The sequence below is a fragment of the Meleagris gallopavo genome, chromosome 3 (assembly GCF_905368555.1).
Source record: "Meleagris gallopavo chromosome 3, MGAL_WU_HG_1.1, whole genome shotgun sequence".
NCBI classification, from domain to species: Eukaryota; Metazoa; Chordata; class Aves; order Galliformes; family Phasianidae; genus Meleagris; species Meleagris gallopavo.
In genome coordinates, this window is record NC_139406.1 from 13550314 (window position 1) to 13574950 (window position 24637).

At 39.1% G+C, this 24637-nt stretch overlaps 1 long non-coding RNA gene across 3 annotated transcripts in view; it reads right to left on the bottom strand.

The window, feature by feature from the left end:
- LOC104910124 (uncharacterized) overlaps window positions 1-24637 on the bottom strand; it is a 220871-nt gene that overhangs the window by 167493 nt on the left and 28741 nt on the right. For 2 of the 3 annotated variants that reach the window (XR_014882314.1, XR_014882312.1), the window contains exon 1: window positions 14617-14780. The exons of the other annotated variant lie outside the window; for it this stretch is intronic. This is a non-coding gene — a long non-coding RNA (uncharacterized LOC104910124). Of the gene's footprint in view, window positions 1-14616; window positions 14781-24637 lie in introns of those variants that run through there. 3 annotated transcript variants of the gene reach the window in all.

Sequence of the window (24637 nt, forward strand, 5' to 3'; positions counted from 1 at the left end):
GACATTTTCTCTCTCTTCACAAATCAGTGCAATCTGCTCCTGGGCGTCTGCTCTCTCTCTCTCTCTCTCTCTAATGTGATTAAATAAGCTCCCCGTCTCTCCAGGCTTGTGCAACCAACCTCTCGCTTAGTCACCTAAGTGCTGTACAACACCCCAGAGGAGTGGAGTCAGCTGAAACAGGAGTGTTCCCAGCTCTGACATGTAAAGTCCTTGCACTCAGTGCTAAATAAACTTGGAAAAATGTTCACAATGCAGCTGTGTGCACAAGATGCTGCAACCGCAGGGCAAGAATAATTATACACAAACAAGATACTTGGGATTTATGTTCCCCTCAAATAAAAATGTGCACTACTCATGCCAATCTCAGCACTTCATGGTATGCCTGCAATCTGAAGCTGAGGAGCAGATCCTCTGTTAGGGTTAACAGATCAGATACTATCGCTGCTTTATTTTCCAATAAAGTTTACAGGCTTTCTAAGCATTGTTGGTACACACCGATACCCCTTTCCTCATAGGAGGCTGAAGACTCTTGGGAGGTCTTTTAAATGCTCTCTTATGTTAATGGACTTTATTTCTACAATTTTTTTTATCAGCGTATGTTGGGGATTCCTCTTCAGAAGTTACAGGGTTAAATCTGAAGCCAACAGGAATGCCAGACCAAAAGAAAAATGAAAAAGATTCAGGAAACAAGCATCCCTCGACCACTCCAAGCAAAGGTTTATCTATCTTACTGTTTAAATTTTCCCGTGAAGGAGAGAATTTGTGCAAGAAGCCTGTTGCAATGCTCAAGCATCTCTCAGAAGACTATTTCTCCTAACAGCTAACATCAATTTGCTTTGTTGCTAAGAGTAAATTTCTCCTTACCTTTCCACAATTAATACAGTTAAGGGTTGATCATCATCCTCTCCATAAGTGACTCTTTAAATACAGTCATATTTTTAATCTTTTTCTGTGAAAAATGTAAAGTCAGTCCCCAGACCCTCTGCATTTTAAAAACCTCTCAATGTTCTTGTTTTTCTCCTCTGGATCTGTAATTGTTTTCACGTACAGCCTCAACAGGCAATGCCAAAATCAAAGAAATATGGAAAGAAATCTTGACTGCAATGGGCCTGAGATTTCTCAGCAGACATTCTTCTGAGGCAATCACTCATTTAGTGGACATATGTAGACTCCCATATTATAACTTCGTTTCATTAAAGAAAGAAAGAAAGGAAGGAAGAAAGGAAGAAAGAAAGAAAGAAGAAAAGAAGAAAAGAAAAAGAGAAAAAAAAAAGAAAATCAAGAGACTTCCTTAAAATTGCTTTCATATCTACTTCGCTCTGTGTTTTAGAACCTGAAACGGCATGGCTTGCTCATAGAGTTGAAAGGAGATATTATAAGCTATGTTGAAGTTGCTACAAACAAGGAAAACTCAACAAACAACTTTCAGGAGTACTTTAGTAAGTAATTGTTCGCTGACTGGAATGCAAGTTATACCATGCTAGACCCGCTTCACTTTTTGCCCCAAGGAGTCGGCGAGCTGGGTGGGAGACTGATGGGCATTCCCACCAGCCCATCTGGCTGGACAAGCTGCAAGAACAAACAGTCAGTCTGATAATTTTGTCTTCCCTTTCTCAACCGCAACAAGGAGGAATAAGTTGATTCAGGTTTCAACCTTTATACTTAGGTCAAGTTCAGTTAAAGCTGTAAGTGAAAAAGGTTCAAAAGTTCACCATTTTCTTAGCCAAATAATGAAAATGGAATTTGCATTCCTCTGCTTAAAGACTTGGACAGAGTGAAAAGCCAGTCTATGCAAGAGGTACATAAGCAGCAGCTGGCTCTTTGCAAGTCTGCTGGAACCGAAGGAGAGAAATAACCCATCACACTACAACACCAGATATCACAGAGCTCCCACTATATCTTGTTCTCTTCCAAGGTCGATGCTATTTCTATGAGATGCCCATCCTTCTCCTCAGCATACCCTTTGCTACATGAGATATATATGTGTACTGTACTAACCAGGCATGGAAAAGGATGCTGGTTAGAAAACCTGTGGCATGGAAGAAAATGTTATTTTTCTTGCTGGCAACTTTTCTGGGAGTTGGCAGAGCGTGCCATTTCTACTGTGAAAAGGTGCACGTCTACCGAGCCCTCTGAGATCATCTTGGTATCCCTGCCAGTGCCAAACAGCAGCAGTTCAGAGCTCAACTTGTTATTGAAGATGAATCCATTACAGCTAGAAGTTACCTGCCAATCTAAACCTTAGAAAAAACTGGCAGAAATTGAGTGACTATAGAAACCAACATTCAAGAAAATACTCAGAAACCAAGGCTCAAATGGATATATGCAGAAAACATCTCCCTATGGCCCATTTTGAAATTGATTAGAAATTAAAGCCTATGCACTTAAATCAGGGTGGGGGAAAACATTGTGAGAGTGCAGTTTGATCTAAACATTGCTCTAACTTGTGGTTTGGCAAAAGGCTCTGAAGTGCAGTTAAATCAAAAAGGCATAGAAAACCTGCAGCTGCCATGTCTCTACTTATTAAAAAAAAAAATTTTTAAAACCCACATGCATCATTCAGTGCACAGTTGCCACATACTTTTCTACTGTATTTAATAGCTAGCTGTCAATCTATGTTGAAGAGCAGTTACCTGAAATTACCATAATAATGCTTCAAAGCTTCATATTAAATATGAATATCTTTCTAAGCAAGCCCATGGGGGGGAGTAAAGGGGGGAGTGGGAAGCACCCTTTTGCTCTAGAGATGCAAAAATGAACTTCCCTAAGATGATAGAGTGTAACCATACAGGAGTGATGATCACAGATACTCTTGACTTCTCTTTACTGTAATTAGAGAGAGATCAGCAAATCTCAGTCTGCATAAGAAAGGTTTCTCATCTGTATTTTGATTAGCTGTGATAGAGGGGAACCTAAATTTGAACTGAGACTGCTTGTCGTTAACATAACCCAAACATTTTTGCCACCTTCCAGAAGTACTATGCCTCTTCATGTACAGCTATCTTGATGCTTAGTCATTCTCAGATTGCACTCTTTTCATGTGTCCCAGCTGTAAGCAAACACTGCGATGGAAAATGTGCTTATATCACACATTTGGAGAGACTGTACTATGTGCACAAGCACAAAAAAACTCAAATCTTTCAAGTTGTGTCATTTTGATACTGAATATGGGAACTGGAGCCAGCATTAAAAGCACCGTTTTGCAAGCAAGATCAGAAAGAGATGGCTGGAGGAAGACAGAATGAGCATCTCAGACATACAGTTGTCTCCTGAAAGTGTGAGAAATGGTGAAAAATAAAAGCATTGAAACCCTGTGAAAAATAGACCAGTTGCTTAGTTGGAAGGGAATCACAATTCAGTTGTAGTTTAAAAATATAGCATCTTCCATGGTCTCTGCAAGAGAATGGAGAAACCCAGGCCCACGGAGCAGTTAAAAAGCAGAAGGGAGCAGGTGTTTCATGGAGAATGTCAAATAAAAAACAAAGAGTAAGTATAAGTCATTCCTCTCTCCTCTCAGCATATCTGGGACTACATCAGAGGAATCCCAGAACTGAAACCTTGGGAACAACTGTCACAAAAGCTACTGACACTAGCCCTCATGATCTGAAAGCCCCTCATGCCAACTTCCCATTGACTAAGCCTTCCACATCTCAGTCAGCTTTTCACTGACCAGAAACTGAATGTTGCAGGAATGTAGCTGTACCAGTTCTTAGTATTATGAGACAAGATTACACAGATCTCTTACACATGAAACTACACAGAGGGGAGCCATTAGGAAATGAGGCTAAAAAAAACCAAGTCAACAGAAAAAGAACCCTGAAGTGTCTACAAGAGGAAAAAAAGTAAGGTAAAGTTAAATATATTATTCCTGAACTCCTTCTCTCACATGAGGTGGAGACACAAATCCTGAACTATTTAACATGAGAATATATTCCTGGAACCATCTTCCAGTAGCCTACCATGGAAAGGTTTGTCACACTGATGAATATCCCTCCACTTTTCTTTCTCTGAACATAAACATTACATGAACAAAGGATGTTCACAGGAGGATCTATCAACAACTTCTCCTCTCTATGTCACAGCTGGTAAGATTACATGAGACCAACAGCGCGTACTCATTACTCCAAGGCATTGCTGCAAGCACCTATGGAAGACAGGGAAGCTCCTTATTCAAGCACTGAACTGTTGTGGGCAGGGCAGAGTGTATATCTGCATGCAATGTTGTTTACTCTGATAGAATTGGATTGCTTCACATAAGTTTTTTGACTGAAACAAGATGAGATAATGGGAAATCTGGCTGCTGGAAGCCAGCTCTGTTTTAATTTGAATGCATGTATTTATTTAAGCTTTCACAAGGTTTCCTATTGGCTCTGAACAAGAAAGGAGCTAAGTCAATGAAGAAAGAATCCTCTAGTGCTCAGAGGGGTATTTGTGAGCTTGCACAGAGAAGGAAAAGAAGCCAACAACAGGTTTGGATGTCATGAGCTTCTTTCATAGCAGTTAGTTTTACATTAGTGTTTCCATCATATTCTGAAAGGAGGTTTTTGTGATGCAGAAAAATAGGGAAGAGAAAGAAAACAAAGAAAACAAAGTAAATCTTTCTTGCTCACTCTGAGTTTCCTATTGGCATATTGAAAAGTTTCTATATCAACGTAATTAGAAAAGTATACAGATGTTTCTGTGAATCTAAAACATCTCGTGCAAGTGGCATGTGTTCACATGCATGGATGAACACATAGACAAACACACTCGTGTCACACATGAGCAGGAGTTTTTTCTGTCTTCTCTGAGAACAGCACTTCTCAGTAAGAGTATTCACATCAGAATTGCTTTCCCAGCGCTGTATCTAAACTGAAAAAAAAAAAAAAAAGTGGACAACCAGAATCTAGGTTCAATTCCCTTTAGAACCTGAATAAAAAACTGACTGACTTTGGGCTTTCCGCTGGATGTGTTGTAGACAAAAACATGTCCATATTAACTCTTCCAAACTGCAGGTGGACCAAAACAATATTAACAGCTATGATAAATGAAGTTCTTCAGTTACCAAAAAAAAAAAAAAAAAAAAGTTAGTATTCTCAGTATTGCAACAGTGCTTTTCATTAAATGTTTGCACAAAGTATAGCAACCATGACAAAATAATTTGTGGTTTATGCATGTATATAGCTGCATTAGACAGTACAACCCACTTAAACAGTGCATTTGGTTGCAATCATTGTTAGTAACCCTATGTTAAGAAGTGTGGGCAGACACCTCATTAATGCATACACAGATTGCCAGGATATTATGTTGTCTCCCTGCTGCAAAAATATAAAATACAGTAGCAAGATTGAGTGGGATGATGAAGTCATCTGGCAACTCTCCACTGGATGATACACTGAGGAGCAAATGACATAGCATATTCACACCACCCACTGGATGCACCACTGGACTGGAATTCAGGTGCAGACAGCTGTAACGCTCAGATATTCCAGTGATCCCCATTGCCCAAGTGTGGACAAGTCAGAAGCCAAAACTAAGCCGCTGTATCTTTAGAGGAGGGAATGCTATTGCTGTCTTAACTTGAATTCTCAGAGAAGAAAAGTACTGGTAGAGTTACCAAACTTTGGTATTGCCCAACATTTCCCACTGTAAGTACTTCATTTCTGTTCAACAATAAATTGTCTAAACTTCAGCTAACAAAACTGAAATTTCCATGGCATGATCTGCTTCCCACTATCTTCTTTTCCTTTCCTTTGGAAATGAAGATATCAATAAATCAGCTCCCAGTCTTGGGAAACAGTGACTCCCACTTCATTAAAAAGCTCTCTATACTCTACTGAAACAAGCGCTTTGTTTTGCTTCTTAGGTCCCTATCTACAGATATGGAAATGATAAATTCACTAATAATTGCAGCATTCGCATATTACCAAGGAACTAAGCAGACGGATGCAAGAGCTCTCACTTTTAGAGTTAGGTAATCTAAACACTGATTAACAGCTATTACTGCTCAAGGCAAACAACAAAACACAAAGAATACAGAAACAATCCTAAAAATCATTTACGGATGCTGAGGTGGGGAGTCAACCTTCAGCAGCAACAACAGAATGTGAAAACAAACCAAAAAAACTCAAACACAACCAGTTGCATTTGTGGAGAAAGAAAAGGTTAATGGGACAAACTTGCCATGTCCAGTCACGAAGCCTTTTTACTAAGAGGCATATAAATTAAAGTGAGCAGGAATTTCTCAGCTAGGGGTTTCCGTTGTAGCTAATCTTTTTAAATGCCTTTATCAGTTTGAGGAGGACATCTCAAAACTAAATATCACTTAAGCAAAAAGATTAATTTAGATATTTGTAGTTTGGGAACAAGTTATACTTATTTTAGAAGCTACATTTTTCCTCTCCCAGTACAATTTTCTTTTCTGCTTCCCCAGTTTCTAGGGGGAAGCATTTTGCACCTTTTCTGCAATTACTTTTCAAACTAATTCTTTCCTAAATGATCCCCTCCCCATCATACACATTACATATGCATCTATTTTGCCAGTCTTTTCACAAGTAGATGCTGAGCCCTGCAGTTTTGGAGTGGAATGTTGACGCCCACATGGGTGGGTGCAGAATTAGCCAAAACAAGTCCCTGCATTCCTTTGGATGTCAGCCCCTTTCTGCTGTCTCTTTCCTAATATCTTGGTAATGAGTAAAATCTCTTTACCAAATCAGCCTTTCCCATTCTTTCATAGCAGGGAAGAAAAAAAAAGAAAAGAAAAGAAAAAAATCATGAAACAAAAAACTTCCTTAAACAGGTGCTCAGGCATATTTATAACAAAGTATTATGCTAGTTAGACAATTACAGTTTTTCAGTTGCCCAATTTGAATTCCTATAGGTACCTAATAAACCATCAAATGAAGAAGAATTACCAGTAAATAGCAATTACCTTGAAAGAACAGTGCATTAAATATTAAAGTGGCACTTCATTAGTTATTCTGGCAAGGAGGCCAGTTTGAATCAAATGGCTACTTTAAATTAGTGGTCCTATTGCAGACATGGGGTGTAATTTTTATTACCAAATACCCAACCAAGCCAGTGACCTTAAAAACATTACTCAATAAATGGTTCAGATTTAATTAGAATACTGTGCATAGGGAAAACAAAGAATAGTGTTGAACATCTCTGAATTCTTTCCAGGAAGGTGTTTTTAATAATGACAGTAGTTTACTCCTTTTAAAGGTCTATATCCTCAAGTCAAAACGTAGGCATTTATGAAACCAACAAAATATAAGAGTGGAGAAATATGTCCATCTTTTTTTCTCCAACTGCAGTGATATATTTTCTTAAGAAAATGATGACCCTCCAAAGCATCTACAGCTTCACAACTCTACCTCTACTACAGGACATTGGCTAGAAACTCTCCCCAGAGAAGCTTATAGTGACATTTATTTTTGCCATGTAAACTGAAATGAGGAGAAAATTTAAGAAAAAAGCTACAGAAAAATGTGATTTGACATTTCTTGGTTTTCATTTTTAGTATTCAATGGTACTGAAACTCGTTGCAAAAAAAAAAAAAAACAGTTAAAGTGCATTTTCTTAATTACAACATCTTCTCTATAACATATATCAGAGCAAAGGTTTTTCACACAAGTGGTTCAAGCAACTGTATCTGAAATACCACTGTAAGACACCAACTACAAAGAGAAGTTCCTGTATATTAGTCACTCCTAAAAACTGACTCCAAGTTGTTGGGTTGTGTTTTTTTTTTCTTTTTCTAGCAGAAATGACAAATCATCCAGCACAATTCAAAAGGACTAAAACTCCTAGTATGGATTGTTTCTTTTAGGATCCTATACAGATGCATTCACTTTACATATTCCTTTTCATCTCTTCCATTTCTACTTTCATCTCAATTTCTATCTGACATTTCCATCAGGTATTCCCATCCAATGTATACCATGATGGCAGCTACCTGTCACTGGCTTCTGTGATTCTTAAATTCTGCCCACTTTAAGTACAGATTTTATTTTATTTTATGCCATAACTGGGGAGAATTTGCCAGCTACTTACTAGACACGAAAGAAAGAACGAGATACCATGAGTCATAGCAAGAGAACCCAAGAAAATTATCATGACTACACTGAAGTTCAACATAATAGTTAATTCCCTCTGAGGTAGAATGACCATACACAGAACTTGAAGAAAGATTCAGAATGAAAGCTGAATTTGGACAGAAAAAATATAAGTTCCAACTTTTCTGTCCAAAGATGGAGCCCTTAATTTCAATGTAGCACACCTGGCATAGCTGCAGAGAAGATCCAGTCTTGTGATTAACTTTGAGTTCCAATGTTAGAGATATGATGAAGGAATTGTGTACCAAATTGGAACCTGGAAAGAATGCATTTGCTTGAAATGCAGGAACCCAGAATCTGCCCCTTTCTTCCTGAGCTTTACATCAAGCAGTAATTTATGTGAACAGTCCATGAAATGGGGACTGAAATCCAGCATTCCTCCTCCTTGGCTGAGTTTCTTACCACAAGGTATGAATAAACTTCATTACATGCCCTCTATGGCTCTTCTGAATTGTTGCCTGACTAGTGAAATAGTTTTTGCAGGAGCAGTGGAGGATGTTCCCACACTTCCTTTTTTGATGGAAACAGAGGTAAGAACATGTCAAATAAGATTGGACACTGGATTTGGACCTGTCAGATTTTGGATGAGATACAGCCACCAAGGTGTTATATAACATGTGAGGATATAGCTCCTTTGATCAAATATTCAAAGAGAGAAACAAATCCTGTTCAGCACCTTAGGACCAAAGCTGTGGATATCCATCAGCAGGAGAGACTTCAGGTCTCTGGACATACCTAGCTCTTCACAATATCAGTTGAGTGCAGAGTGTCATGTCTGATTGTAAGAGTACTGAGTGTGATGCCCTAGCCCAAGAGGCAAGATATATTTCTGTGGCCAGTATTTTGTTTCGGTTTGGCAGTTGAATCTGCTGGCTGTTTTAGATCCCATTTTGAACTTTCTAACTATCCTTAACTTTTATACATGGGCTCTAAAGCACCAGGCATGAATGGTCTGGATTACAGTCAAGGTGGTTAAAGGCAGAGAGTGGCAGAACTCAGATCTTCCTTGGAATCCCAACCTTTGCATCTGATCCTGCACTCTGCTGAGATCTTTGTCAGAGATCTGAATGGCTGTGGGATCAAACTCACTCCAGTCTCCATGGAACTCTGAATTTGCACACAAATTGATAAAGAGCTAAGTGAGGACTTACGATTGAGTATGTATTACTAATTTTCTTTGCACTCTTGTCCATTGAAAACTATCCAATGAAAACAGATACTATACCTAAAGCAGCAAACCGTGGAATGCATCTGAGCAGCTCAGCCTTGTCATGGTCCCATCCAGGAGTGATATCCATCACCCAACATCAACTTGGTTGCTTCAAAGAAAAAGAAGGTTGGTTCCTATGCTGGATAGTCAGAAGATGGGTCCTGATACCTTGTTCAAGTGCAATTATCACTCAGCTTTCTCTTGTCCTGAAAACGTAATAGTCACAGAGCCAACCAATGCTTATTTGAGAAGGATCTCGACATGCTCACCCAGAGACTGTGATTCACAAGCAAGGCACTTGTACCAAACAGCCTATAGTAAACAAGTAATACTGCTCAGTTGTATAAGTACTCTGATCACTTGGGGAAGGGGGAAAAAATGCAATTATTTTGGATCAACTGTGGACTTAACAAACTAATTTAATCAATCGTGCAAAAAAATCAACTGCAAAGTAGAACTGTAGGAGACTAGGCCCTTGCAATTGAATAAGTTCATTTGTTCATTTCAGCTCAGTAGTTATTGAAATGCATATCTCATACAAATATTTGCCTGACATATTGATATACAAATATAATTTCAGCTAAAGCACTAATTAGACTCATAGCAATATTTGCTTTGAAAAGGTCTCCCTTGCTGAAGTGATAATTGATAATTAAAAGTGTACGATGAAGTTTCATTAAGCTCTACAATATGTTTTCCATCAAATGCAAAGTTACTATCTTCCAGCCATTATAACAGGAAACAACAGGACTCCCAGTAGATCCAGAAATCCTTGTGCCAACACTGTTTTGTACTTCTTTAAGTATGGAATTTCTCCCTATCTCCTGAAAGAATATGCTTTCATGTAAGTATCACTGAACTCAAGAATGAAGGATTAAATTTACTGAGGGATAGATATACCTGTGGTAATCTCAACTTTGCACTGCCCAGGAGTGTTCTCTTGTACAAAGCAGCTGATGCCCTATTCCATGTGTCTAGGGGAACAATCCCCACTTCTACCAGTCCACAACATAATGGACGACAACCACCTTCTCTTTTGCATCTAGCAAAGACTATGCTACAAACTGTGAAACAAAACCAGAACAATTAAAAATACATAATTATTAGACAGTCCACAAGAAGAGCTACCACAGGGCGAGAGAACAGAAGCAATGGACAGAAGACTGAGATAACCTAAGGAGCTCAGAAGCCACAAATATAATATGTATATGTGTATATATATACATAGATATATCTGTGCACATATAGATATATCTGTGTGTGTGTGTCTGTGTGTGTGTCCAAACTTCTTTTCCGGAACATCAGTAGCTGGGCAGGAATAGGCTGTGAATGAAGGCAAATAGAGGCATAGAGAAGAACTGGAAATGCCATTTCCAGAAGCAAGAATGGTACCAACAACCGCACCCAGAGAGACAATGTTATGTGGTTATTCCTCATCCCATTGTTCTCTCTGTTCTCACTTCCTGAAGCATGCTCAAAAACCCAACTGATTTGTCACAGCCACATCAGTTCATTGCCTATGAACTTCCTGTATCTTGTCCCTGTTTCTTCAGACTGCCAACACGGATATTGCAGTGATGGGAACAGAAAAAAAAGTTTGCTTTCATAAGCAAGACCATCTTCACTCAACAGCAGTGGGTTTTGTGCTAGTGTTGTATTGCTGAGACAACAAGGTACTGATCTCAGGTAGTCTACCCTTCCATAATAAATTTCCCACTATTACTCTGGCTGTCTCCAATGCCTGAGACCGAGAAGGAAAACAATAGAGTAGGAAGAGAAAAAAAAAAAAAAAAAGGAGTGCCAGCAGAGATCTGTCCCAAAGATACTGAAAGAGCATAGTTGTCTGTGCTACGTATTTGTGCTCTGAGAGCATGGGATTAGAAGGCACCTTGTAAAAGTATGACCCTCATAAACATAAAGGGACCAAAATGAGGTAAGATAGCTGAGTAATTATGGAGTCAATAAGCCTGTCTCACACTACTGAAATACGAGGAGTTGCTCTACATGGCAAAAAACAAGCAGGTGCTTGAACATTTCCTCTTACACTCTGCAGTTATTAGCTAATAAGTGAAATAGAATCCCTTTCTTCACTGAGAGACCCCCAAAAGAAGTGAAGAGCTACATATTGTAATGAAAGTACAAAAATGCATTTAACATTTAACATTTTCTAATAAAAACAAGAACTGTCACATTTATAAAACCAGATAAATATGTATTTTCTTCAGGATTTATATTTAGAATCCAATGAGAAATTTGTCACCACTTGAGAAGATTTCTATTTCATCAATAGCACTACCACCCACCTAAGTCTGTCCATGTGTTGGTGTGAAAGAGTGCCATGTCTCCCTGCAACATTCACGTCAGAATTAAATACCTTGCATTGCAGACACATTAGGAGTGCTTTATCATGCTCAGCTGATGTATACAGTAACTCATTATGATTGGGTAACTCAGCCATTAGCTCTACACTAAGCCCACGCTGTATACTGAAAAGGGAGCCATATATAGGCTATGGAGGTGTGGAGCAAAAGAAGTTATACTGTGCCCTACATAATTAAATTTACTTTCTATCTTTCTAGTGTTTTTAATGAAGCTGCAAGCTGAGCAAGCTGGGTAATTACATGTCCAGTGCAATTTCATCAAGCTTCTTCCAACTCAAGAGCCCTAGTGTGTTCAGAATGTTCGTGCTCCTTTTCCAAAAAAACAATTAAATGTGCTTTAGTCTAAGCACAGAGGGAAAATACAGATTCTCTTCACAGCTAAGGCTCTGGTCATTCTGGACCAGCATTAGGCATTGCAACAGACTCAGCAGCCTCTATCTCTTACATTAGCAGTTGACTGCTTTTCCACTCTGGGTATGTATGGAGGAAGCAGGTTTTGGACAAGAACACAGAAAAATTAAAAGCCTAACCATGTAAAGAGAAAGGATTGGAAAGGTCAGAGTAGATAGGAGAGGGAGAAATAGCAAATGGGTGAAACAAAAGGAAACTAGTACTGTTTGGGGAGAAAAAAAAATAAGTTGGAAACCAGGAAAGAAAATGGGCTGATTGCAATCAAGGCAGCTGATACAGAGAATAAGCTCTGGCCAAAGACAAGGGAAGTGGAGAATTCACAGCCAGCTGGTTAGAGGCCAGAATGAGAAATCAGGCAGTGGAGGAGAAAGGGAGGAGATCCGGGATACCAGTCCAAACAAAGGGAGAGAAGAATTAAGGTGGGTTCCAGGGATGAAGACTGGGATATGGAATTGCTTAGGCTTAGTCTCCTGGGAGTATCATTCTAATGTCACGTAGCATTTCTGATTCTTGCTTTTACTTCAAGATACAAGCGAATTTTTTTGCCATAACTTCGCAAAGTCGAAGATTATGATTTTAAAAAATATCAACACAATATTAAAGAGCATCCTGATACAGTCTGTATTTAGATGTGGCTACAGGCTTCTCTTTTTTGGCTACTTGTGTGCACACATGCCTTTTCTTTTCCATGGCTGCAGTATAAGTCTTCCCAGCACGTGTCTTTAATTCATAAATATTAGGTAGAGTTGTTTCTTCCCCCACTGATTATGAGTGCAATTAAATGTATTTATTCAAATGAAGTTCTTAATATTCAGTACCAGTGTCAGTACCAGAGCTCTAGGCTCTAGGCTCAGACTGATGTGTACATCTGCTACGTAAAATTTACCCAACATTCTTTTAATGCAATCCTATCCTGCTTAAAGACTGGCCATACATCGCAAGAAGCAAATCTAATTTAACCTTGTCTTATCGAATGATACATTTAAGGACTCAAGCAGAGATCTTGGAGCACTTCAAAGATGTGCAAGGAAAAAGAGCAGGTGCTCATCTCAGGATAGCAAGGCAATTATTGTGCTTTTTGCAGTTTGTGATGAGTACTTACACAGCTGTATTTTTTCCTGAATGAAATACAGGCAGGGATAAGCAGAGAATCTTACTCTTACTGAGTAACAGAGTTTTACTGTTATAAGTCTACCTAACCCAAATGCAAACAAGCTTCACTGAGAAGAAAAGACATAAGAATGCTAGGAAGCAAAGCATGAAGTCTACTAGCAGTTTTGTGACAGTGCATTATATAAGCAAAAATGATACTCTATTATACTCTCAGTGACAAACCAACCATACGCTTTAGCAAGTGGGTAATTCAGACATACAGGACCAACATTTAGACTGTGACATTCAACTGGCTTTAGCCAACACTGAGAGGAAATCTTGATTTCAATCACAAATCCTATGGATGCTGACTAAGGAAGACAGCTGTAGAAGCTTTGATTGAATTTACCATCAAATTATATCTTCTATAGGGATTGAGCAAGTAAACTGAGAGTCTACTTGTCAACCATTTGTGTGGCATTTCTCTCACTCAAAGGACTGTAGCATATTAAGAAGGTTGTATTTTTCTACGCTCATTCAGAAAACATTTCTTTCCTGGGGCACAAAGCACCTCTTACTGTTTGTCACTCCAAACTCCTCCCCAGCAACCTCTGTATAGGTTTTGTTCAGGAATCTAATTCCAAAAGGACAAAAGCAGGATTCACCTTGAGAAGGAACAAGGAAGATAAAAATTCCCTTTACAAAATTATTTAGTTTGTAGACATGCATTTAAAATACTCAGGGAGTGAAAAGAATGGAAAAGAAATTCCCCTGGGGATGATTGCCCAGGGCATGGACTGGGTGCAGTGAAAAAAACTGCTATAAATCAGTGACAGCTTTCTAACTATGGATGAATAGTCTGTTAAAAAATAGCTGTTCTCCACATCTTGGGAGGCTGAAAAACCTACATCCTTGTTTATGTTGGGGATCAGCCCTGATTTCAGCAACTGATAATCATCAATTGGTTTGCTCCCATGTGACCTCTACTATAAACAGTTAAAACCTCTGGGGAGCTTCCAAGCTGACTTTCTTTGAATATACCCCAAGAAGTGAAAGGGTTGAGTCCCTCCACTTCTGCAGAAACAGCTCTAGCATCCCACACAGTAAGAATAAATACAGGAGACACAGCACTGCTTCAGAAACTCAGTCCAGCCCAGGACTAATAACAGACAGTAAAGGGATTCTCGGTGACATAGATTGAGTGGAAACTGCTTACATCCATTTAACCTGTGGGTGAAGCAAATGCCAATCACTGCGATAACTCTCAAAGAATGCTAATTGTCATCACAAGATACTGGAAAAAGCAGAACTTCAGGAATTTTCTTCACAATCCTTTCAGACAGCTCCAAACCAATTTTCCTTGTACATCTGCAAATGCTCTGTTTACAAAGAGAATGGGACCTTAAATGACATAAGAATAGTTCACCTGTCAAGAAAAGGTGCATCTAGACCAGTATCTTCTCTTGGATGATGTTCAACAGTAGATGGTGAAGGCAAATGCATAGTGATACAGTTGGAGGTCTTTCATTGCTGCTCTAATCCAGGTAATGTGACCGAGCAAGCACAGCTCTGTCTCATCGAGTGAAATGCCTGAAGCACAACAGGCAAATGTGTTTCACCCTCAAATTCCAGGAAAGCGTTGTGCAAATAGTTTGCGTGGGAAGGCTTTCGTTACAGGACCCATGTGACTGAGTACAGTAAGAATGTCCCAAGTCTCTCTCTGGTGTAACTGCATCATATGCAGTGGGGTATGTAATGGCCTTCAAACCTAAAGATTCTTCACAAAGAGATCATCAGTGCAGCAGTAATGAGATGGGGAGAGGATCATTTCTGAAACTGAAATGACATTCTTTGTCACTAAATCTGTGCTCTGGACACCTCAGGCCTGAATCAACTATTGTGTCCATTCACCTCCCATCACTATTACCCCGCTGAGATTAGTAAATGACTCCTGAGCAAAGTAAGCAAAGTAAGATCTGTTATGAATGTGACTGACAGCTTAGCTTTTACTGATTTCATGTAAAGCAATGCAAAGAAGTTGTTCTAAAGTACAAATGGTACAACTGCCAACGACGTTTGGAAAATGACACTTCAAAGCAGCATATAGGTTTTACACCCTCATCCTTTCCATCACATTAATGTATTCTCTATTTCTAGATGATGTTGCTTCTAAATACTATAATTAGCTGTGCTAGTGACAGAGCCACCTTTCCTTAGGGGGGAGGGAAATGCTCATATAACATCTCTATATTTCATAATAGTCTTATGGACAAATACTCATAGATGATCACTTAGGGTAGGTGTTCTGCATTTATCTGTTCTGTGTCAAAGAGCAAAACACAATATATTCCAACAATCAACATTACTCATATAAATCTTCTTTGACTTTTCCAATTGAAAACAGCATTGAAAAAATTGTTAAACACTACTAATAGTTGCAAGATGTCCTTGGCTTCAGCCCATCCTGGAGCTCTTGCCACAGGACAGTCAGAATTCATTTATCAGGCTCTTGTTGAATCTGGATGAGATGCTGGCACCAGGCAAACAACAGGGAAATAATACAAACAGTGAAACAATATAGAAATATCTGTTCCACAAAGCCTTTCAAACATAATCCAGTGAAAAAGAACTGAGTAAAAAGTTTACAATAACTCATTCATACATTCCCCTAAAGAAACACGGAGCATAGATGTTTTTATTTTTTAGGGGGAGAGCAGGGTTGCACTTTTCTAAGCATGTCATGTGACCACACACACATACTAATTGGAACCGTTCTGTCTAATTTGGAACTTGACTGAATTTCCTTACTCTATAGCATCAAAATCAAAGGAAAAATGGCAAAAGAAGAAAAGTATTTCTCTGACTCCTGCAACATTTGCTGTAGGAAAGTAAGAAGCAGGAAGTTTATTCCAGAGAACTGCAGATTTCATGTCTCTTCTGGACTTATCTGGCAGTAAAGCTCAGCTCACCTGTCTCCAACTGGAGAGCTGCTTAGCAATGCTGTATCACCTGACATAGGATTTTGTCATATACGTCAGTGAGAGATGAAGTTTCACTGTACTCAAGAGAGCACCTGAGCCTTAACAGCACCTCAAAGCTCCAAGTCTGTAACTAAACTGAATCCTGAATCATAGTTCTCTCTCTTTGGTATGTTATCTCAACCACATTCAGTAAACAAAGAACAGTACATCTTGAAATCTCTAGCCCTGTGCCAAATGCAGTCCCAAAGGCCTATTAGACTTGGGTTAATAAATTGGTCAAGTGCAAGATGATGTGTAACTATAATTTCACATTGAGCTAACGTCTGCACATCTACCGGCCATGTTGATGGTAAACACGAACTTCTTAACAGAGATACTAATGATTAATTCTTTATTCCCACTCAATTAACAAAGATCCCTGACGTGGTTGAATAGTACATGCATTAGGCTGGTATAATTGATTTGCTGCAGGGGTAAGATGAAGGACTCCAATTATCCTAATTTAGTTGAGATTGTTTGAATATCTTGGCTTTACAGAGTAAAGAAGCCCAAGGGAGTTCAGTCCCAAATCCCACATCTAAATTCTTTGGACTTATTTTTAAATATCTAGTTCATGAACCTTGGAGCAAATGTTCTACACGTCTTTTGAGACACCTGAGTGTCTTAGAGCTTAGTACCTAGCTGCCTTGTGGATTCTCAGCATACCTAAACAAAAATATCTGTCCAAATAAGGAAAATGTGTACAGTATAGTCAACAATGATTCAGTAGATTAACATTCGCTCTATTGTTTTTGCAGCCCTCACAGAATTGGGTGAAGAGTTAGGGAACTAATAGGCATAAGGTCAATTACCTGTTTTACAAGCAACACAACTGATCAAGCTGAGTATTCTGCATATATGTGTCTTACATCCTCCAATTACAACCACTTTCCTTTGTAATCACAGTACTCCTCCATTCTCTTCCATACACTCATGCGGTGGCCTGCACGATCAATAGTGCATGCTGCAGCTCATTTGGAGCTACATGTGTTGACTGGTTAGATGGCTGTTAGGTAAGGGATTGATCATTAATGCATGCTCCTCACCTCAACAGGAGGGAATAGGGAATTCTAATAGGAGCACAACATCAGTAGGGTCCCTCTTCTCCAGCCAGCTATTGATAGTCATTAAAAATATAGGCATTTAATATCTTTGATTTTTTATGCCATGACTCTGTCCTTTATCTAATTTGACATTCCGAAGTTATACAGAAAGGAATAAAGACTTACCTTTGGCTGTAAAGCTTAGATTCCTAAGAACTAGGCATTGTGTAAGTTGAAGAAATATTGTGGCATGGACAGATGAATGTCTTCACAAAGCAAAGTCAAAAGGCCATTCAAAAAAGTCCATTTTCCTGTTCTTAATGCTAATTTGGTAAGTTCCCCTATAGTTATTAATTACCACCAGTGAAAATGATCAAATACCTCTCACTTTTAAGTCTCCAAGTTCAGTGCCATTTGAATCACAGATTTTAAGTTACCAAATGTTGTTTTGTTTTTTTGTCTGTTGTTTTTTGTTGTTGTTGTTGTTGTTGTTGTTTTATACAATATCTATCACATGATCCAGTCCCTATTTGGTGTTCCTAGATACTCTTGAACTACATATACAGCATAGGCTTCGTCAGAGAAGGGCACAGAACAGCTTCACACTAAAACAGCAAAGCGTACAACCATCTCCATCAGAATAAGAGGTTCTCCTTCAGCTTGCCAGATGAAGGGCATTTATAATCATAACAAGTATCTGTGGCAATAAATCTTTCCTGCACCTGACCCTAAAGCCCGTAACCTTAGGTTAGCCCATAACCTTAGTTCCAGAGGCTGAAATAAACGTAGCATGTTTTCAAGCTTCTTGTTCACTGCAGCTTGGAGATTTTATCCACCCATATTATCCCCTAATGCACAGTAAAACAGTGTTGTCTAAATGCTCTCCATCGGTCAAAGGGATTTAATTACATGCACCAGCAACCAAATGCAGGTACCACTTTAAGAAAAAGCTGTGCAAGGAAAGTTTTCACTCTCTGCTGCAGAATATGGATAAGAGAAGGGAAAGACTTTTATTTTCATTGTGGTTAATAACTTTGTGGCTCACTAAGGACTGAATTGACTCCCAGTACAGAGTTAAGTTAAATAAATAGCTGATAAAGTCACTGCTACTCCAGCAACTGAGTATAAGCAGAGTGTAAACATTGTGATTCTCTTTTTTCTCTGAATCTCCCAAGTTGCATCACACAAATGCAATATACAGCTACATAGGAATCATTTTTTCAACACCCAATTTTACATTCTTTTTCACAGGGCCACAAGGTGACAAAGCCGGAAAAGAAAACACTGCTTAATTAATTTAATCCCCAGTGAAGGCACCAAAAAGAAAAATGATTGACCCCTTACAATAAACAACTCAAAGATAAGATTGAGTCATAGATAAAAACCTCAAGATATTGCCTTTTGTGGGCTTATTTACACCAGAGTCTTTCAGGTACAGTCATTGTGAAGGTATATGCTATTGATGGATTTAGGAAAGGGAAGAATCATTCAACAGATGGAACTTGCAGGGAGAATTCAAGCTGCTTGTCTAAGGGCGGAAAACTATCCCTGAAGAAGCTTGGAAATGGCTATTCTTCATTTCTACCAACATGAGTATGGCAATTACAACATCTATTCTCCCCTTTATACACTGCAGTGTTTGAATGACATTCTCTACACATTCAGTGACCAGAGAGGAGGGGAGAACACTGGACAATGCACTGGCAAAGTTAACTATAGCAGTAGAAGTGTGGAGAATTGAATCAGTAGGACTTCATCTGTCTATGAACTACAGTGCCTTAAATTTAGCTAGAGGCAGGATACCAGCCATGAAATCTTAATCATCTGTGTTGACGTGGCAAATCTCACATTGCTAGAGAAAACAAAAAGCAGGGCTGAGCCCCTTGAGGCATAATGGGAGCTCTCAGTAACAGCAAATCCACTCTCATCCAAAGGAAAGTTTCTGTGCCATACAAATCTCTCACCTTCCCCAGCAGGAGCTGTAGCCATTCGGCTGTGGACTTTAAAAGACAAGAACATTGCGTGTTGTGTAACTGTTGAAATTTCATTATACTATTACAGCTGATGACAGAATTCATTATTTATTATAGGGCTAGGAAACCAATACAAGCTTTCTGTCATGAGCAAAGAAAAAATCAGACTGGAACTTTTCCCAGAGTACAGGATGAACAAGAGGAGACTGAAGCACAGTTGTCACCACCTTCAAATACACATGATTTAATTAAAATTAAAAAAAAAAGAACATATCTGATTTGACTGTTTTTCCTTCCTTACCTTAAAGTCAGCATATTGGAAAGCGAGTACAATTTATCTTACTGAAGAAGCAAATAAATCCAGGTGAATCCAAGGGAGGGGCTGGAGAGGTTTGATAATGAACTCTTCTTGCACAAGTTGGAGCCTAGTTCCTTCTTACATTCTCACTACTTTTTAATGCATTAGGGTTGAACAGAACATTCAGTTAGGTGTAAATATCATTTATTTCCTCACTGAGGCTCCTCTACACTGCCACAGCAATGCAAAGTGAATTTAAGAAGTTGGTTTGTACTAGGAAAACAGCAGTAGTAAGGCTGGGATCAGTTCTAGTGATGATACAATTGCACCACTATTGGGGCATCTCATGTCTGCAGAATTTATTCCACTCTCAAATAGAGAAAGATATCTCAGGAGAAGCACTTTCATCTCTGAACAGATCTGTCCACTCTGTGTATACCATGCATCCCGCAGAGGGCAACCTCAAAGCCATCTTCAAAACTATCTTCATGACCATACAAGCAGCAAAGCAGTACACAGAGGTGCTGACACAGCTGAAACATGTAGGTCTGAGCATGCCTGGGCACATAAAGGAGGTTAGCGGACTGTTGAGCATGTCAGACAGGCCGTCCACAAACCAGTCCTGTGGACAGGAGATGAGTTGGAGTAGATACGTGCTACAACAGTTAAGTTGGTGCACAGGCAAACAGAAGCAAAATTGTACAAAACCATTAGGGCTAGACAATACACATAATACAAACTTTAACTGCAAATAAGTCTGCAAATGACCTTGAATCATACCTTATGGGAAATACAATGGGCCTCTGCAGAGCACCTGTTTATTAACCTTATTTTTAGAGTCTCTGAAATCACTAAGTCCCTCTTTGAACCCTCAAAGTCATGCCACGCTGCACAAGATGACTCACACAGGCCATAAGGAGCACAGAAGAGATGAACACTATTACAATATATATTTTGCATTTTCTCCTTAACGTCCTTTTGGAGCTGGCATAAGTCAGTTTTGTAACAGACAAGTTAATGGGCCCATGTAATTGTGCACTGACTCTTCTCATTTAAAACAAAACAAAACTTTATTTACACAGTATCCAGTTGCTATATGAACTGACAGTTAAGACAAAAGCACTCAACAAGTTAATGATTTTTCCCCTTTTTTTGTGAAACATCTAAAACAAAATCCCATCTGAATCTCAATTTCACAGCCTTGCCTTATTTAAACAATTCAGCTCCTTTTGTCTCTCATTTGTGCTGTACTCTGTGCGTCATTCTGGGCTGTTTCATTACCTATTGCACAATTACAAGTGTTCAAACATATAGAAGGCAAGAATGGCTTAGCTTGTTTCGGTTGCTTTACAATCAATACCTCTGCCTCAGGCGCCAAAGAGCATATGAGAAAATGAGTTTTCTGTTTTTATAAACTCTATCTTCAAGCTCACTTTGATCCATTCTTCTACACAAATGAATAGGGTGGGGCCATTACTGAACAAGTAGAGACAACAACGATGTTCTGTTAGACTGAATCTCAACAGAGGTGACCACACCAAAGGCCACCTTCTTAATGATTGTGCTTTTATTCCCCAATTCATTTGGAATCTTTATTCTCCCTTCCTGCATTGAACAAATGCAAGCTTTGTGATATCTGTTCCTTTTCATTTTGTGGCACCAATGTTATTTTGCTTTGATCTGCTCCAGTATGCAATGTTGTGAAGGTACTATCTGCTAAAATAGGAAAAACTATGCTGTTTACCACTGTGGCAAATGAAAGTTATTTTGCGGGGAGAGAAGAGGATGTTTTTTAGATAACATGGTAAATTCAGGCCATATCCTTACTCAGAACAACCAGAAGAGAAGCAGCATATTACAAAGCTGAAAAATTCTGCTAAAGAAGTTTCACCACATAAGACTGTGGTTTACATACATGAGGATTTACAAGCCTAAGGAAGAACTGCAGACATTTTAAAAGAGGTACAACTTTTTTTTTCTTTTTCTTTTTTTTTTTCTGTTGATATAACTCTATTTTAATCCAATGAATAGTTGTTACATCTCCAGTGTGCCAACCATTTTGAAAAACCAACCTTTTTAATCAACTCTGGAGATTTGAAAAATCTCCCCTACAATCAAAGATTATTGTGATCATAGTTTAACTGAGATAAGAGATTACTAGCATACGTACAAAGAGTAAAACATCAAGGAAAACCATAAGGAGGTGGTTCAGAATTCCTTCACACCACAAGAGATCTCAAATGCTGATCTCAGCCTTAAAACTAGCTCCCAGTCTCAACATACAGAGCTCCTGTATCCTCATCCTCCAGCAAAAGAAAGTTTAAATTCTAAAGGGCAGCAATATCAGTAGCCCAGCTACAGCTAGCTGATAGAAATGCAGCTTTCTGTTCAACCTGTGCAAGTACAGCTGAGTGCATTTCTATCCATATTCTCTAACAGAGACACCTCCCAAACTTTAAGTTTGATCTTTCTCCCACTGATATCATGAAAAATATCATCTCCTTCTGATGTCAGTATGGCTAGGAGGGGTTGGCATGTGTAGAAATCCAGTGAATTGTGGGTGGTTGCTCTATCTTTTGTGTTTTGTGAGGTGTTTAGTAGGTATTTTTTGCTCTCTTGCCAGTTTCCAATTTCATTGGGGGTATGTTGTGCTTTTTAAATGGAAAATAACTGTTGTATTTTGTGAAACGCCCAAAGGCTTTCACATACAAGCATCCCATAAAATGCATTTGTGTTTATTATTATTAATAATAATGCCACTGGATTAAGAGCAGTCTAGACTCTACATATGGCCCCAGGTAACTTGAGCCACCCAGATTGGACAGTTTTTGCCTATATGTCTAAAATACCAGGAGGTGGTAGTCTCTCCACTGTTAAACTTGAGCTTTCTAGCTGAATATTCCTGGCAATCCTGGACAGTTGCCATCCTGGACAATTGTCTGTATATTATCAGCTTGCAGGTCATTTAAAAACTTATTTCTAATCCAAGATCATGATTAAATGAATAGAAAGCTACCATTCAAATGATGTGAAGCAGATTCATTAGCCTGTTACGGTTCAGTACGCATTCACTAACTTACATCTACTACTACTTATATCCCCACACACAATATAATACTTTAACCTTCAAAAGCACCTCGTGGATTAAAAGGAGCTAACAGAATTGGCAAGCACTGTTGACAAAGTTATGCTACACTTCAAATGCATTTGTTGATTATAGTTATCACGTATTCATGCAAACACGCACACATGCTACTGACAATGGAGCTTGGAAAAAGGGAGTTTGGGCCTTTACTACAGCTACATACAAGGTATTGTGGATCAAATTTATCAAAAAAGAAAAGAAAAAGAGAGGGAAAAAAGAGAAAAACATGAATTTGGAGTGCTGACTTCAGCTCATTAATATGATTTGTAGGATCATATTACTCTTTTTTTTTTTTTTTTTGCCCTTGTATGAGTATTTGGACAACTGCCAAATATTTGTAAAAAGGTTTCATGAATTTTAGCAGGAATGACAGTTACTCAGAAAATTCCTGTCACAGCTGTATCATTTGCTATTGATTATGATTCTGGAGAAAAGAAAAAAAAAGCTTCAGGCACCATGACTACAGTAAAGATGTAACGCAGCAGGTAATACAAAGAGCAGTAGTTTGGGCAGGACTTTCATTAACAACCTGTAGTCTGACAACTAGTACAGTTAGCTGATAGCTGGAGGCCTGCAACAGGGTGGCTTAGAAGTGTTTTGATGAGGGAAGATGACTTTATTCTTTACTATCTCATCTGAAATTGCATCTGATTTGGAATTTTAGCCAGAGAATGCTTTCGACAGGGAACCATAGTCCCTCCCTCCAGCTGAACTCTTGGAGTCATAACTGCACCAATACCACAGGAGAGATACTTCTCGCTGGCTACAGGACAAGAGTGAATCTATGAACAGCAGGATTCCTCTCAGATAACTTCAGACAACTGCACTTCCAGAGCGTGATTCATCTGACCTATTTAAAAATTTGCTTTAGCGTGAAATAAATGTCATTGCAGATATGGTTCTGTCTCTCCAGTGACTAAAAGCAGAAGCTACAGTAACTTATGTAGGGGGGAAGACTATGCAAAAATTTGACTTGTGGCTGGCTGGATCCCAGATGGAGCTTCTGAGCTACAACTTCCTTGTGCCAGTTCAGAACCTGAGAAATGGGTAGTTGTATACAACCAAAATATATTTCTGAACAGTCTTTTCCCCCATTTTGTTGTTGTTGTTGTTGTTGTTGTTGTTGCTCCTAAAGAACAGCCTCCTCACTGTGGGAGCGGAGGGGCAGCGCTGAGCTCTGCTCTGTGTGACAGTGACAGGGCCCGAGGGAACGGCATGGAGCTGTGTGAGGGGAGGGCAGCTGGGGTTAGGGACAGGGTCTGCACCAGAGGGCGGTGGGCATGGAATGGGCTGCCCAAGGCCGAGGACATGGCCCTGAGCTGCCCGAGTTCAAGGAGTGTTTGGACAGCGCTCTCAGACATAGGGTTTGGATTTTGGGTGGCCCTGTGTGAAGCCAGGTGTTGGACTCTATGCTTCTGGCGGGTCCCTTCCAACTAGGGATATGCTGTGACTCTATTATAACTAGTTAACATGTTTAGTTTTGTAGTAGCTCATGCTAAATGTAGATTTTCATAGGAAGAAAACATCCTTATTTTTGCTGAGCCCTGTTTGTAAGTGATGGATCAGCTGGGTATGCTTTAAAGACCACGTACAAACTTCACTTTATAAAATCAATCCAAAGTTCTAATTATTGCAAACAAAGAAATATTTCTTTCAGGCAATGCTGGTATTTGGAACATGATCTAAATCTCTCTGTTTCCAAAGGATCTCAGAGTACTGGAAAGCACAATGCCTGATGATGTTTGATAACACATGGATACACGGTCAGTGCCAAAGGTGTGGATTTAGACTTCGTTATTTTGTTCTACTATAATACTTAAACATAATGGCTAGGCAATCCCCTTCTCAAGTATCATTGTCTTCACTGTGGCTGCTTGATTTCAGATGCTAGTTTGCAAGAAGTAACAACCCAGCAAAGTGGCTAGAGCAGCATGCTGAATTCAGTCACAGGTCAGTAAAAGTTTGAAT